General features: G+C 48.0%; 1 protein-coding gene across 4 annotated transcripts in view; it reads left to right on the top strand.

Annotated features, from left to right (window-relative positions):
• Positions 1 to 17,334, top strand: part of GAS7 (growth arrest specific 7) — a 202,483-nt gene that overhangs the window by 58,382 nt on the left and 126,767 nt on the right. The window lies entirely within an intron of this gene.

Here is a 17,334-nt window from a genome sequence, read left to right as displayed (position 1 = left end):
AACAGCCCATGCCAAAGCCACGAGGAAGGACCAAACTTTTTCCAAGGAGCAGCTAGGACAGCGAGGTCCAAGCTTAATCTGCAGCGATGGAAATGTTCTGGTCATTTCCTGGTCATCTGTTCTGGTCGTGTGGCCACCAGCTCCATGTGACAGCTCAGTAGGAACCGAATTTCACATTTTATTTCAGTTGTCACTGTTTTAACTTTAAAAAAGCAACATACATCTGGGAACCACTCTGCATTGAGTGGCACAGAGCAAAGAAGGTTGGTGTGGCTGGAGGGGATGTGGTATAAAATGATGAGGGATCGGGTAGGTAGAAGGGCAGGTTTTATTGCTTTGTGAATTAGGTGAAGTAGTTTGGATTCTTTTTTTCAAAGAGCAGTGCAAAGTCTTTGGATGACTTTGGTTGAGGGGGTTGATGTAATCTGAGGACTGTATTCTAAGTTCGCTCTGGTTGCCGTGTAGAGAATAGGTTGGAGGGGATGGAGAGCCAATTTGAAGATCATTGTGATGATACAGGGAGTGGTGATGGTGCCCTGGGAACAGGGTGGCAGCACTGGGTGGATTCTGGATGAACTTTGGAGGTGGATTGACCGGAGTTGAGAGGGATTAGATTGGGAAGGTGGAGAACTTGACCCTAGGTAGCAGCATTGTGAGAATTCTGCTCAGAAGTCTGGCTGAGTCTCAAGGTCTGGGTAGACTGTACCCAGATCCCTGACCTGCAGAAACAGACCGCACGTCTGTTGTTTGAAAGCACTGAATTTTGCTCTAATTTGGTACACAGTGGGCTTCCCTGGTGGCTCACTGGTAAAGAATCTGCCTGCCTGTGCAGGAGACATGGGTTCAATCCTTGAGTTGAGACGATCCCTGGAGAAGGGAATGGCAACCTAGTCGCGTCTTCCTGCCAAGATAATCCCACGGACAGGGGTGCCTGGTGGGCTACAGTCCGTGGAATTGCAGAGAGTCGGACATGACTAAGCACACAGTACTCTGATACACAGTAATATTATTTGTTACTAATTATTATTATTTGCTTATTTGCTAGTAATTCCATTAGTAAAATAGCTAGTAGAAGAGGCAAAGGCAGTGTCCTCAAAACCCTTCATCTCCTGGCTTTACTTTCCTCTATGTTGGCGGCATTTTCTAGCTTAGTCACCTCTTCAGAAAGATGCTAAAAACTCTTAGTAATTCCAAGGAAAGAGGAAAATCACTGGGCAGCTTTCCAGTGGAGCCTAGGAAGGCATAGTTGAGAGGTGGGGTCCTCCTAACCCCACGGACTGTGGAAGGAATAAGAGTGGTACCCAGAGGAAAATTAAGGTAAGCTGATTCTGGTGGGGGAAGAATGGAAATCTACCCTACATGGTAACCAATGAGACGTGGCAGTGATGGAATCCTTGATGTGAGCCTGGAAGGCATTTGAGGGGACAGGCCCAGCTCTCAGGCAGAGAGGGAACTGAATGGCTCACGTCATCAGCATCGTGGCGTAAAGGCAGCAGCTGCAAGGCGCTGGGGGGAATGAGGTCGTGGGAAGTGGTGATCCCTGCATTAACTGCATGTGAGATTTTGTGTGCCCGTGTCCATGCAAGGACATTAAGAAGAGAAAATGGCAGTGAGGGGCCAGGCAGGCAGATAGATTTTGTTCCTCTGTGCTAATAGGCGAGGTTGCCAGTTGCAGGCCTAGAAATATAATGAAATTAATCACAAAAAGGCAAGGCTGCCAGGAACCATATACATCACTTGTTTCATCATCTGTTAAACCTGAATTATTCCCCCAAGACTTCTTTTACCCTAAAGTTTCCGTTTCCTCCTCCTGAGCCTTCAGAACGCCTAACAAGGCGGGGAATAGCTGCCTCTTTTCCTTCCTCTTCCCTGGTCGCCTGTGAAGGTGCTAAGGAGCTGGGCTAATAATAAGCTGAGAATATTCCTCCAGCCCAGCAGGAGCGAAGAGAGAAATCCTGGCCTTGTCCTGTCCCCATCATGTGCCTTTTGGTATGAAGTGGAGCCTGATTGTGAGTTTGGGAGGAAGTTAGCTGTCAGGTTTGAGCAATGCTTGGTTTGTAAGAGAACAAAGATTTCTCAGGAAATAAGATTGGGCAGAGGCCATCACATGGACTGGCCACAGGGCAACTGATCTTGTAAAAGTCATGAAGATACAGCTTTGGTTTTTTTTAACATTTTATTTTGTGTTGGGGTGTAACTAATTAACACTGTTGTGGTAGCTTTAGGTGTACAGCAGAGAGTCATACATAGACGTGTATCCATTGTCCCCCAAACTCCCCTCCCATCCAGGCTGCCACATAACACTGAGCAGAGTTCCCTGTGTTATACAGTAGGTCCTTGTTGGTTACCCATTTTAAATATAGCTGTGTGTAGATGTCCATCCCAAACTCCCTAACTATCCCATTCCCCCCATTCTCCCCCTCCCCACAACCGAAAGTTCTTTCTCTAAGTCTGTGAGTCTGTTTTGTAAGGAAGTTCATCTTTGCATCATTTCTTTTTAGATTCCACATATAAGGGATGTCATATACTCCTTCTCCTCCTCTGACTACTTCACTCAATATGACAATCTCTAGGTCCATCCACGTAGGTGAAGCTTTCTTTTCAAGACCAAGTGTTATATGCAGACACGACGGCACTGTTGTAACTGCCTGGGATGGCGCGCTTCCCTGTGGTATCAGGTGTATTCCATAGAGCAAGCGTGCGGAGTGTTAGAGGATTCACTTCATGCCTGACCATCCAGCTTGGCCACCTGAGCAAGAATACTGGGGGAGAAATAAATTGGAAGAGGAATTAAGAATTCCAGTTCGTCCCTCACTTCCAGCCTCCACATGGAGAGAGGCTGACTGCCTCTGCCAAATCCACTCCAGGCCAGTGGAAAGATGCCCCTCTCAGGTCACTTGACACTGTGACCCAGTTTAAACTTCTCACCAGCCAGAGACTCAAAGTCCCCGCCTGCTCCAGCTGCCCCCTTCAGCCTGTGTAGTGGTTGGAAACCTAGCAGGGCTTTCTGCATCACCTTTCCTGGAGCTCCGCGGGAATGCTTCCTGGCTTTGCAGGGGCTGGTGGGGCAGGCACTGTTTGGTAAACAGGGGCGGGACTGGGGCACAGGGGGAACTGGACGGGCGGGTCCCCGACTCCCTCTGCTTTTTTCCAATGACTCACAGGCTGTGATGCTGAAAGGGGCCTCTGGGATAGATCATCTGCTCCAGCAGGCTTATTTCACAAGCACGATTTCAGAAACAGGGCTCAGGGACAGTCCCAGAGCAGTGAGTGTGTGGAGAGGGGGACGTGGGACCCATTATTCGTGTCAACTCATGTCCACCCCCAGGGCCACGTGTGCCCTTATTTAGTAAGATCCTGATGCTGGGGAAGATTGAAGGCAAGGGGAGAAGAGAGTGGCAGAGGATGAGATGGTTAGGTGGCATCACCTACTCAATGGACATGAATTTGGGCAAACTCCAGGAGATGGTGGGGGACAGAGGAGTCTGGCGTGCTGCAGTTCACGGGGTCGCAGAGTCAGACACAACTTAGCGACTGGACAACATCAGCATACATATATATGGCAGGGATGGGGTGGGAATGGAGTTTGGTTTTGGACATGTTGAATTTGAGGTGTCAGTGGCCTGTGTTTCTGAAGCAAAATGTGGTTTATCAGACTTCCCTGGTAGTCCAGTGGTTGAGAATCTGTCTGCCAATGCAGGAGACTTGGGTTCAATCCCTGGGTCAAGAAGATCCCCTGGAGGAGAAAATGGCAACCCACTCCAGTGTTTTTGCCTGGAAAAGCCCGTGGACGGAGGAGCCTGGCAGGTCTACAGTCCATGGGGTCACAGAGAGTTGGACACGACTTAGCAACTAAACAACAACAAGGTTCTATATTCTCAGAATAGAGGGTAATAGGAGTTGCTGTTTTCAGTGAGGTCGACAGGAAGGGTCTCCGGTTGCGAACGTTTGAACAGAGGCCCTAATAAAATCAGGGAACAAACCTGTGGGGTCTGAGAAGTGTGTGTCTGTGGGATGGGGAGGAGAACGCATGGGCCAGGAGTAGACAGGCCCTCCATTGGGTCTGGAATGGAGGGAGATATGAAGGTGGGAAAGATTTGACTGGAGGCATGACATGATTTCTTTTAAAGACTGAGATGAAATTCACCAAACCTAAAATTGACCTTTTAAACTGTAAAATTCACTGATGCTTAAGTGTATTTGCAATATTGTGTGACCATCTCCTCAGTCTAGTCCCAAAACATCTTCAGCAACCCCAAAGGAGACCTTGTACCCTTAAACACTCATTGCCCATTTCCCCCATCCCTCCCTCCCTGCCACTTGAAGCTCATGGTCTTTAAAGATTTTTTTTTTTAACTATCTTCTTTTTCTGACTGGTGGGAAGAATTTCTTTTGGCTTTAGGGTAGGAATGGTGCTTGCCTTGAGTAGGTGGCTTGTTTTTATCCTAAGGACACGGAGGACCCTTTAGCCAAACACATTTCCCTCTTTGCTCTGGCTTCAAAGCTCCATGCCAGATTTGGGGGCCACCCCTTCTAGTGCAGAGAGATTGGACTGGAGAGGTCCCTGACCACAGCCAGACCGCATCTCATTTTTCCTGCTCCAATTTTCTCTATCCACTATGGCGCTCCCAGGGTCTGGACCAGGGAAACGGATCAGGGGAGCTTTCACTAATTCTCTCCCCTCCACTCCGTCCTCCCAGCTTCTCCCCACTCTGAAATCAGACGTGCTGCACTTGACCTCCCTGCTCCGGGGGTTTGTGCCCACACCACGTGTCCCCCCTACTGCCAGCTTGGAAATCAACAGCTCCAGAAATAGCATGCGTGGCAGCCCGCCCTGGGTCATTAAGGGTGATTTATTTCTCTGTTAGAGATGCTGGACTGGGTGAGGATTTACCTCGAGTCCCTTCATTGCGCTGAGCTGAGCCTTGTGAAAAGAGGCTCGGTAATTAGGGCCGCGTGGAGCCTCCCTCAGCCCAGCCTGTGCGGGTTTAATGAGAGTCGGCCAGAGGCCAGGGAGCTTCATATTGGCATGCGTGGTCCCCTTCTCCTGAACCCTCATTGACTCAACTTAGGGGCCCAGAGTACTGGACTGTTCAGAGGTGAGGAGGTTGCCAGCAGCTGGGTTCCCTGGGACATTGAACCCCTGCTCCATCCTTCTGACCCCAGCCCATCTTTTTGGTGCCCCTAACAGAACCTCAGTTTTGCTGGCTCAGTGATGTATTCTGCCCCCCGCTTTTTTTTTAAAGCAGCACAAGCCTCTCCTTCACCCTCTTTAATGTTACTGATATTATACCTTGTGCAACTGTACCTTGACAGCAAGGCAGGGGATGTCTGCTTTGGGTGAAGCCCCAGCCTCCCTTTTGACCCAGCCCATCAGGATTTTAATCTCTCCTCTCCTCCTGGATATACTCCCTAACAGGTGGATGCATTTTTTATTTTCAATTATTTTTTTATTAGAGGATGCTTAGGGCCCTAGCGGGGCAGGCTTCCCTGGTGCCTCAGGAGTAAAGAATCCGCCTGTCAATGCAGGAGACACGGGTTCAGTCCCTGGGTCGGGAAGTCCCCTGGAGGAGAAAATGGCAACCCATTCCAGTATTCTTGCCGGGGGATAGAGGAGCCTGGCGGGCTACAACCCATGGGGTCGCAAAGAGTCAGACACATCTGAGTGACACATCATCAGGGGCCTGTGGATTTCAGAACTTCAGGGACCTCAGACTTCAGCCCTTCTTCCCTTTCTGAGCTGTAAAGGGGTCATCATTTCTGAGCTCGGCAGTGGTGGGCTGACTGCCTTCTGAGATCTTAGACTTGCTGAGTCCATCCTCTTCACGATGATGAAGGCTTCGGAACTCTTTGACGGAGCTGTTCAGAAAGGCCTCTTCATTGTTTCATTCATTCATCATCCATCATGATTCAGTGAATCTTTATTGAGTGTCTTCAGCATGCAAGTCATGTCTGCTGGGTGCAGTGTAGACACCCAGCATGGGCACCGGGCCCCCTGCATCCCAGGGACCAACAAGCTCATTGCCAAGGAGGGACAGGTCCATGCCATGCTCCAGCATCAGCCTTTTCTGGCCAAGTGTTGTTGACATAGTGATGACGCTTAGTGCCTCTCAAAAAGCATCCTGGCCCACTTCTTCCCTGATGATCCCATCTTCCGGGAGGCATGTGCCTGCTCAGCAGAAATCAGGGCAGTCTGTGTATACAACACGCGCACCCCCCCCCCCCCCCCCCGCCACGCACGCACGCGCACACGCACACGCACGACCCGGGGAGGCCAGGCCCTGCTCCCTCTGCAGTCTGGGTGGGTGGGATGTTTCCTTCACGGATAGTTTCTTTTGTGAGTGTTCCCATGCACACCTGAACCTCTTAATGGACTCTCCTAAAACTAAGTGGGAATCACAGTTGTTTCCTTTGTTTAGAGGGCAGGGGGAAACCTTTCGTGTAACTGTTCCCTGTATCTGCTGGTGCCTTGGGGAGGTCCTTTGTTAAGTTGACAGAACCATTTTTGGTTATTTGGGACCCACTGAAGGATTTCCAGGTTGGTCTGAGGGGATCTTTGTAGCTTCTAGGCCTCCTCTGCCTGCAAAGGCCTCTGGAACTGGGATCTCTCAGGAATCTGTGCTACAGCTCTTAACCTCTCACTCCATGCCCGCATCTGTTCTATAGTTCAGGTAGCTTTGATTCATGCTGAGATCATGCCTGACCCCCCAGCAGGATCCATGAAGAAGCTTTGGTCTGAAACTGGATTTCTGCACCAACTACAGTTCTTACTGATTTCATCAGCTTGTGCAACCTGAGTTGATTCACTTTTCCCATCAAATTTAATGGGCTTCCTGGTGACTCAGATGATAAAGAATCTGCCTGCAATGTGGGAGACCCAGGTTCTACCCCTGGGTTGGGAAGATCCCCTAGAGAAGGTTATGGCAACCCACCCCAGTGTTCTTGCCTGGAGAATTCCATGGGCAGAGGAGCCTGGCAGGCTGCAGGCCATGGAGTTACAAAGAGTCAGACACGACTGAGTGTCTAACACTTGGTTTTAACCGAAACTCTGCTCCTATCACCTCTGTTTAGAGAGCCCAGAATAAATTCAGGTTCCTTATGATGGTTTGAGAGCAGGGATGGTGCCAGGTATCGCAAATCCTGTGCCAAAGCCAAGGAAACATGATCCCTGCTCTCAGAGCCTCAGGACACGCTGAGACCCTGTTTACCTGTCCTCCCTGCTGCAGAGTGTAAGCATTCTCAGCTGATTAGCTAATGACTTAGGATTGGGCTAGTGCGATGCCAAAAACGTGAGTCATTCACTTACAGGTATGGGCAGCAGTGCGCATGCTCCGTTGCCATGGGAACGTGAACATGTATTCATCTCCGAGCAGAAAGAATTTACTTCCACTCCTCAGGGATGTGGATGGTTCCCACATTGTTCCCCGGGCACGTCTGTTCTCCCGAAGGCTGCAGCGTCTTCACCCCATCACCCCATCCACTGTGACACTTTTCTGGGTGAGTGTCCTGACTCAGTGTATGCATTGCTCCACCCCCAGCCCTTCTACTTTGTGGGTGCAGCCAATATCCCATTGTGCCTCTGATACCCAAGTTGAAGTCCCAGTGACCTAATTGTAAAGCAGGAGAAGCAGGAATGTTTTCTTGAGCCCGGGCAGCCTGATGAGGTGACAGGAGCCAGACTTTAAAGTTTGAACAGATTTGGCTCAGGTTCTGGCGCTGTCACTTATGAGCTGTGTAACCCTGAAAAAATATTTTTCTTCCTCTTTAGTGTCTTCATAGATAAAGAGGGATTAATCCCTATGTTGGACTTCTTGGGTAGCTCAGTGGTAAAGAATCTGCCTGCAGTTCAGAAGGCACGGGGTTCTATCCCTGGGTCAGGAACATCCCCTGGAGAAGGGAATGGCTACCCTCTCCAGTATTCTTGCCTAGAGAATTCCATGGACGGAGGAGCCTGGCAGGCTGCAGTCCATGGGATCACTAAGGGTCGAACACAACTTAGCAACTAACCACCACCACCGCCATCAACAAATCCCTGTATTACCAAGTTGTGGGAAGGATGAAATTAAAGCATGTCAGTGTACTCGTTCATCACTAAGTACATTTTCTTATTCTGTGCCCCAGCACCCTGGGGTGAAGCAGTGACGCTGAGCACCCTGAGGCATTACCTCTGGCTTCCCAGGTGGCACTAGTGATAAAGAACCCATCTGTCAATGCAGGAGACTTAAGACATGCAGGTTTGATCCCAGGTCAGGAAGATCCCCTGGAGAAGGAAATGGCAACCCACTCCAGTATTCTTGCCTGGAGAATCCAGTGGACAGTGGAGCCTGGTAGGCTGTAATCCATAGGGTTGCACAGAGTCAGACACTACTGAAGTGACTGAGCATGCTACACCCAGGGACATCCTGGAGAATTCAGAACTCTGGACTGTGGGCTTCGACTTCCGTATGCTGGTTGTCACACGGGGGTCTTTGGTCACAAACTTCAGAAACCAGTTCTTCAATGTCAGCAAAGTGAAATTTATTACAAAGATTCTGGAAGCTCACAGAATGGACAGGAGGCTGGGCATATCTTCTGAAAGCAGGTAGAAACCAAGATGCTCAGCTGTGTGGGGCCAGGAGGTAGGACTGATAGGAGCACTCTTAGAGCGAAGAGAGCGTGGTCAGGCCTGCTTGGGTGTTAAGGGGACCCCGTATGTCTCTCCAGGTGTCAGCAGAGAGCACCTGGTGGCAAGCACACCTTTGCCCTGTGAAAGAGGAGGGGACTCCCACTGGCGTCCCTTAGGGCTTGTAGAGGGAGGGCTGGCACCTGGATTCAGAGATCCATGCAGAAAGTACCTAGTAGGGGTGCCTTTTTTTCCAAAAAAGAAAGAAAAAGTGCAGTGGTGTTAAGGTTTGGGTAAAGGACACTTGGCAGCTTAAGCAACAAATGTCTGCAGCAGTGATCTTGGACAAATTTCACTGCTTTCCTGAAAATGAGAGACTTGAACTTGATAATCTCAAAGGACCCTTGGGTTTCTAATAGGACCGCTGCAGTGATGAAATAGCTTTCCACTGGAAAGGATAGGATTTAGCATTAGGCGCCTTCTTAGTTCTTTGTTTTTCTCCTGAAGCCTCCTGCTCTGCAAGATATGCAGTTAATGACCAATATTTTCTAAAACTCACTTAGTTTTAACCAAAAAATGAAGTTATAACATATGTATCTACTATATCCCTATTTTAAGAATCAACTAGAATTTATATATTTTATAATAAAGTATATAATTTACCATAAGTGTATCATGAAAAAAGTGAAAGTGTTAGTCGCTCAGTCGTGTCCGAGTCTTTACAGCCACATGGAATGTAGCGTGCCAGGCTTCTCTGTGTATGGAATTCTCTAGGCAAGAATACTGGAGTGGGTTGCCATGCCCTTCTCCAGGGGGTCTTCGCAACCCAGGGATGGAATCTGGGTCTCCTGCCTTGCTTCTCCCTACCTCCCTGGTGGCTCAGACAGTAAAGAGTCCGCCTGCAATGCGGACGTTCCATCCCTGGGTCGGGAAGATCCCCTGGAGGAGGAAATGGCAACCCACTTGGTGTTCTTGACTGGAGAATCCCATGGACAGAGGAACCTGGTGGGCTACAATCCATCGGGGTCACAAAGAGTCAGACACGACTGAGCGGCTAAGCACAGCATTGCAGGCAGATTATTTACTGTCTGAGCCACCAGAGAAGCCCAAATGTATCATAATTTACCATAAATAAGTAAAATGTACTATAAGCTATTATTTACCATAAAATTCACCCATTCTCATGGTATAGGTCAGTGACTTGACATATATACCTGTATAACTGCCACTCCAGTTGACGTCTGGAACATGGTTCTGAAACCTTCTCTCTCACCCATTTGCAATCAGTTTTTCTCCTATTCATTTCCTCAGGTCACCTCTAGTTTCTACCCTATAGGTTAGTTTTGCCTATTCTAGGATTTCATAGAAATGGATCATGCGGTTTGTACCCTTGAATCTTGGCTTTGTACCCTTGAAGTTTGGCTTCCTTGAATAGGATAAGGTCTGAGATTTAGCCATATTGTATCAATTGTTGATTCCGTTTTATTGCTTAGTAGAATTTCATTGGTTGACTATACTCCTAGAACCGAACTTAACCCATTTGTCAGTTGATGGACGTTTGGGATGTTTCCAGATTTTAGCTATTATTGAGTAATTCTCCGAACTTTTGTATGTAAGTCTTTCAGACATGTTTTCATTTCTCTGGTGTAAATACCTAGGACTGAAATTGTTGGATCATATGGTAAGTGTATGTTTATATAAGAAACGGCAAAACTAGTTTCTGCACATCACTCGTCACTCACAGCAACATATGAGCTTTCAATTATCCTAGTTCCTTGCCAAGATTTTTTTTTTTAACATTCTAGTGAGAATGAAGTAGTTTCTCATTGTGCTTTCAACTTGTGTTTTCCTGAGGGTTAATGATGTTGAACATTTTTCCTGTGCTTATCACCATCTCTGGATTCAACAGGTATCAACACTTGGCAAATGTCAGTTAGAAATACCACATTCAGTTCAGTCGCTCAGTCATGTCCAGCTCTTTGTGACCCCATGGACTGCAGCACGCCAGGCTTCCCTGTCTATCACCATCTTCCGGAGCTTGCTCAAACTCAAGTCCATCAAGTCAGTGATGCCACCCAACCATCTCATTCTCTGTCGTCCACTTCTCCTCCTGCCCTCAGTCTTTCAGGGTCTTTTCCAGGGAGTCAGTTCTTCACATCAGGTGGCCAAAGTATAGAGTTTCAGCTTCAACATCAGTGCTTCCAGTGAATATTCAGGACTGATTTCCTTTAGAATTGACTGGTTGGATCTCTTTGCAGTCCAACGGACTCTCAATAGTCTTCTCTAACACCACAGTTCAAAAGCGTCAATTCTTGGACACTCAGCTTTCTTTATAGTCCAACTCTCACATCCATACATGACTACTGGAAAAGCCATAACTCTGACTAGATAGACCTTTGTCGGCAGAGTGATGTCTCTGCCTTTTCATATGCTGTCTAGGTTGCTCATAGCTTTTCTCCCCAGGAGCAAGCATCTTTTAATTTCATGGCTGCAGTCACCATCTGCAGTGATTTTGGAGCCCAAGAAAATAAAGTCTGTCACTGTTTCCATTGTTTCTCCATCTATTTGCCATGGAGGGATGGGACCAGATGCCATGATCTTAGTTTTTTGAATGATGAGTTTTAAGCCAGCTTTTTCACTCTCCTCTTTCACTTTCATCAAGAGGTTCTTTAGTTCCTTTTCACTTTCTGCCATAAGGGTTGTGTCATCTGTGTATCTGAGGTTATTGAATTCTCTCTCAACAGTCTTGATTCCAGCTTGTGCTTCCTCCAACCCAGCATTTTGCATGATGTACTCTGCAGGGTGACAACATACTGGGTGACAATAACACATTCCTCGGCATTAAAAAAAAAAATCCCACGTGTTCCTCCAGTTCGGTTCCCCTTTCTCCTTGTCTCTGCAGAGGTAACCACTCTTCTGTGGTTGGTGGCTCTTTTCTGTGAACATGTTTAAAATGTGTATTACCATGTATGCATCTACAGGGGCCTCCCTGGTGGCTCAGCAGTAAAGAACCCGCCTGCCAATGCAGAAGACACGGATTCGACCCCTGGGTCAGGAAGATCCCCTGGAGGAGGAAATGGCACCCCACTCCAGTATTCTTGCCTGTGAGATCCCAGGGATGGAGGAGCCTGGCGGGCTACAACCCATGCGGTCACAAAAAGTCAGACATGACTGAGTGACTAAACCACAGCAACAGCATGCATCTGCAGGAAACATTTACTAATGTCTTATGTCTTTTGAAACTTACATGAAATATAGTTCTCTTGGTGGGATTGGCTTTCTTCACGCATGTTTTTGAAGTTTATCCAGGTCAGCGTATGTAGACCTGGTTCATTTTTCTAGCACATGCATATCTCATAGGTGATTCCTGTGGGTGGACTTTTTAGATTATTAGAAACAACTGTACATTTCTCCTTGTGCACTTCTGTGAGTATTCCTCTGAAGCAGATAGATACCTAGAAGATTATCTGGGTCTCAGTATGTACCTTGGGATTTTGCCACTTGGGATTTTGTATTTTTCAAACAGGTTTTGCAAATATACACACAATGCTACTCATGGAGTATACAATATCCACTCCCCTTGCCAAGAGAGCACACTTATTTTTGCCATCTGAACGTGTGAAATATTGCACCTCAGATTTAACTTGTGTTTGTTTTCCTTTCATTGCTAGTGAGGTTGTGTATATTTTCATATGTGTATTCGCTTTCAGATTTCCTCTCCTGTGCATATCCTATTCACACTCTGCTCACTTTTCCATCACGCTGTCTTTTAAGCCTTGCTTTTTCATACGTTTTAAATGGTATATTTTGTCATGTGGCATTTTAAAATTGTAATCTAGTCAAATGCATGTATTAACTGCATAGACTGTTTATTTAGGAAAACTTTTTTTTATTGAGGGCATAAGATGGTCCCCCCATCCCCAGAATTTGCTAATGTGTATTTAGGATTTTTATACCTGTGCTCTGTGAGGTTAAGAGGTAGGCTTTTAATTCTTACATTGTTTTTCTTTGAAGATTGGTATCAGAGTATTCTAAAAGGAATTGATTGTTTTTCTATTTCTGGTAGAGATGGTGTAAATGTTGCCTTTTCCTTAAAGGTTTGAGAGAACTTTGTCAGTAAAACCACATAAACCCATTATTGTTTTTTAAGGTAGATTGTAAACCGCAGAATCGATTCCTTTGAAGGTTATAGATCTCAGGTTTTCTATTTCCTCTTGAGTCAATTTGAATTTTTTCTGAAAAATGATCAGTGGCAGGAGATAGCAAAAAGTCAGGCGGTTCCAGGACTTGTGAGAAAACAGCACCTTCTGCCAACTCAAATTCCAGACATCTCGGTCAGCTGAGGAGATCAAAGTGAAAGCCCTGCAGGGCTTTGTATTATTCAGAAGGAGAAAAGAGTTATCAATTAACTGTATGCTTGAAGTCAAGTGTACATGTAGAAAATGTCAGTGTAACCACCTAAGTAGTGTAAATAGACTCTATAAATACCAAGTTGGTGGGGTTGGAGGGAAAATAAAGAAAATGCAGTCCATCCAACAGAAAGCAAGTAGGAGGGAGCAGAAGCCGTAAAGCAAAAAGCCTGGTAAATAGAAACCATGTCACTACAATGGCCTGCAGGCAGCATCTCCTCCTAAGATGCCTTTCTGGACCGCTCGGTTTTTCTGCTTAGCACTGCACCCATCCGTCACCCTGCGCCATGACTGCCCGTCTGCCATCTTTCTCTCTTTACAGAAGGCAGACTCTTCCCAGAACCTGACTGGGTCATATATTTGCTGCTTCTCGGTGCCTGACATATAGTAGGTGCCCACTTGGTGTTTGAATGAGCCTGGCAAACAATTTAATAAGTAAGTGAACAGATGGGCAAATAAATCTGGAAAGGTTACTCTATCAAGTTTAGCAGCTGTGGGGAGACATTTTAATCAGCGATTGCCTTGGTTGATCTGTGAGTGGGGAACTGAGGAAATAGCTGGAGCCAAGGATTTGACCGGGGAGGGGGGGTAGGAGTCAACGTGACATGCCTAAACGGGAAAAGAAGTGAAAGTCATGTCCAGCTGTTTGCGACCCCATGGACTGTAGCCTGCCAGGCTCCTCTGTCCATGGAATTCTCCAGGCAAGAATACCAGATTGGGTAGCCATTCCCTTCCCCAGAGGATCTTCCCAATTCAGGGATCGAACCCGGATCTCTTACACTGCAGTTGGATTCTTTACTGTCTGAGCCTAAATTGAAACCACCTCTAAAGTCTTCACTCAGCTGTCTGTGTGGCTGTTACATGCTTCAGTATGTGGTTGGTGCCTTGAGAGGTACCTTGTGCAGCCAACAAAGAGCCTCTGCTGCAAATAAGAGTTTCCCAAACATGAACCAGAGCACGGGTCACCTGGGGCGCTTAGCAGAAAGCAGATTTTGATGCAGGAGGTCAAGGGAGGGTCCTGGATGCTGTGTTCCTAACCAGCTCACTGTGGCTGGTGTGTGGACTGGGCTTTTTGGAGCAAAGGTCCATGCTGTCATCTTGTCATCTACACCTTGGCTTTCCCCAGGGCCTCGGGGACAACAGAGGAACTCTAGACTTAGAGAACAGGCTCAAACGAAAACCATTCTGACTTCCAGGATTGTTACCAGTGACTGTGAAAGAGCCCAGCCCACACTGGCTGGGGAGGGGTGTCAGCTAGCCTCAAGCTGTGTTTCACCCTCTCCCCGTTTCCCTGTTTCTCAGGCTGAGCCGCTGGGCCTGTTAGGACACGTCGGATCCTGGGAAGCCCTCATCTTTGTGATTCACATGTCACTTGTCATTGTTCTCCGGCCCTGCCACACTTAATCTGAGCAATCAAAGTCCCATTTCCTTGCCTCATTCCTGCGAGCCTTCGCCTTGCTGTCCCTCGGGTCCCCGGCCAGGGAGGGTCTCCTAAATCTCCATTTTGCTGCCCACCCTGGGCGATACTACATCACTCTGCACACTTGGAATCATAACACAGCCTGGGAACTGTGACACCCTGACAACCAGCTCACTTCTTTTTAGCCCCTCTCCCCGTTTTAGAGAAATGGCACAAAACCAGTGGGCAGGTAAGCCAGTAATGCACCAGTCCTAGGGCCAGACAATCCATGCACGTTGGTCCGACCCCAAGCCGCTGTCCACAGTCTCCCCACCCCAGAAACAGTGCTGGCAAGTGGTCCGCTCTTTTCTTTGCCTTATGCTCATTATCTGCTTCCATGGATCCAGGAGGCTGGTAGACAGAAAGATCATTCTATCAGTACATGATGGAACTTGGGGTTTCTTTGGGCATGGGGTAGCTCCAGGACTTTACAGGAAGGGTGTTGTAAACCAGAAGAACCTCTTACCCAGCAGGAAAATCGAAACTTGAATGCCTTCGGGGCTGTTTCCAGACCGTGGGCAGAAGAACCCTCCCCACCTGCTTCTCTAGCGCACTCCTGGTCCTCAGTGAGCTTCGGCCTTTGGCTTTTCCCAGGATGGGCAAAGGTGACGCTGCCCTGAGAGGAGGCCCAGGACAACCACGCCAGCCAGCATCTCTGTTGTGGAACAGATGATGGTTAAAGCAGTCTGCATGCTGGCTTTGCGTCCCAGGGCCCCAGCCTTTCCTATTATTAACCTTGGCTGAACAAGCTATAGACCAGGTCGTGTCTGCTACCAGCTCCCATGAGGCAGGTGGTGGTGGCCACAGAGTCATCCGAGCAGCTCTGTTGGCTGCATGTTAGAATTACCTTTGAGCTTGCAAGGCAGCCATCTCCAGGTGTCTCCCTGAGACATGCTGTTTCATGGGCCAGGGAATTCCTGGGCATGCAGGTGGCTATAAAGCTCCCAGATGGGGAATTTCCTGGTGGCTACTCTCACTGCCATGACCCTGATTGAGGAACCAAGTTCCCACAAGCTGTGTGGTGCAGCCAAAAAAAAAAACAAAAAACAAAAAACTCCCAGGTGATTTTCATGGGCAGCCAGGCTGAAAACCACTGCTTTCGAGGATGACGGGGAAGATGGCAACGTTTTCTTCATCCTGTCAGGACAGCTTTTGTACGGCCCTGTTGAGTTTTCATGAGATGACTGCAGTCTTTATTTTTTTCATGGGACATTTCCTGGTTTTTATAGATAGGCCCCTGACCTGCAGGCTAAGCCCTCACCCCTCTGACACAAACACCTGTTGGGCGGGGCCCCACCTCTCCAGCTGTTCGCTGTTCACTGCACTTGTGGGGGAGTAATATGCCTTCGGCTGTTTCCTATTCTTGTTCTTGGCTTCAGACTCAGAGCCCAGCTCCACAGAAATAATGTTACTGAGCGCAGTCTCTGGGCGCTTCCCACTACCCCCACAGCAACCCTATGGGGTTTGTATGATTTTTGATCCTGTGCCTCAGATGTGGAAAGTCATTTGGCCAGGGGGATGGTGAAGCCAGGACTTGAATCTGGGTCTGTTTTCCTCATCAGCCCGAGCTCTCAGCCATCCCCACTGCCTTTCTATGCTTGGGGTTCCTTGGTACCTTCCTGCCTGCTGCCACTGGATGGTTTCTGAGTGGGACCCTCTGTTTCTGATTGGATGGCTCCTTAGAGCCTGTGGTTGGGTTGGACTGGAAGATCATGTGGTGTTGGGGAAGTGGGAATCAGGGATGTCGTCCCCTGTTTGAGAAAAAAGGCACATTTTCAACTTCAGAATGCTGCCCTCATCCTGGACCGACCCCCACATCCCAGATCATGACTTGCCTATGAGAGACCCTCTGCCTGTCCCTCCCAGTCCCTCCTGATTTAGGAATTGGCCAGAGGCACAGCATCTCTGGTGGCATTTTCTCTCCCCAAGATCAGGCCAGTAGCGAAGGCCAGCTGAATGGAGCTCAGGGGAGCAGAAACTAGGGATGAAGGAGAACGGGGCCCAGGCTGGGAGCAGAAGGGGCACCTGCTCCAAGTGGGTGCTGATGTTGTGTGACTCCTGGGCATAGTGGCCACAGAGGCTGGAGAACAGATGAGCCAGTGGGGCAGGGAGGAGCTGGAAAATGCCTTGGGATGGGGCGTGGGGCAGACAGGGAACCAGCCAGCAGCGCCTTCTTCCCTGCTGCCTGACAGTGAGCCAGACGGGGCAGGTTCCTATAGCACGTAGGGTAACCATGTAGTGTGTTCCAGAAGACTGGGCAAAGGTGGGTCTCAGTGGTCCACAGGCAAGAATTTCTGAACCATTAAATCACAAAAGGAGAAGTGTTTTCCTTTTGCAGTGCTCTCAGTTTAGGAGAGTTTGGGGTGGTGCTGGGTGAGAGCAGGCCTCGGCAGGTAGTACTGTCTAGTTACAACTGAGTAGCATCGCTTGTTTTTTTTTGTTGCAGTTATTTTTGTGCTGTAGATTTCTGGCAGATGTTACTAGTTTTCCATTCAGAGAATACTATTAAGATTTTCTGAGAAATGTGTTTTTTTTTTTAAGTAAAGAAAGGAGTCAACTAAAAATATTAAGTAAACAAGAGTGGTATGATGTCAGGCCAAAAATGATAGTGAAAGATGAGCTCCCAGGGAAGCTGGATATAGGGGGTTCAAGGTCACCAGCTGTAGGGTCAAATAGACCAGGGCTCACACCCATTAAAACGGGATCTTGGGCAAGTCATTGCATGTCTGTAAGCTATAGTTGACACCATTGTAAACCATGAATATTATATTAAATAAGCTCACGTGTGTTGCATGCTGGGCCCAGTGCCTGACAGAGAGTGATAATAAGTGGTGGTGATTATAAGAAGTGCTCATCAGTGTGAA

This window comes from Budorcas taxicolor, chromosome 19 (assembly GCF_023091745.1).
Source record: "Budorcas taxicolor isolate Tak-1 chromosome 19, Takin1.1, whole genome shotgun sequence".
Taxonomy (NCBI): Eukaryota; Metazoa; Chordata; class Mammalia; order Artiodactyla; family Bovidae; genus Budorcas; species Budorcas taxicolor.
Note: the sequence above shows the minus strand (reverse complement) of the source record. Positions and strands in the feature narration are given on the sequence as shown.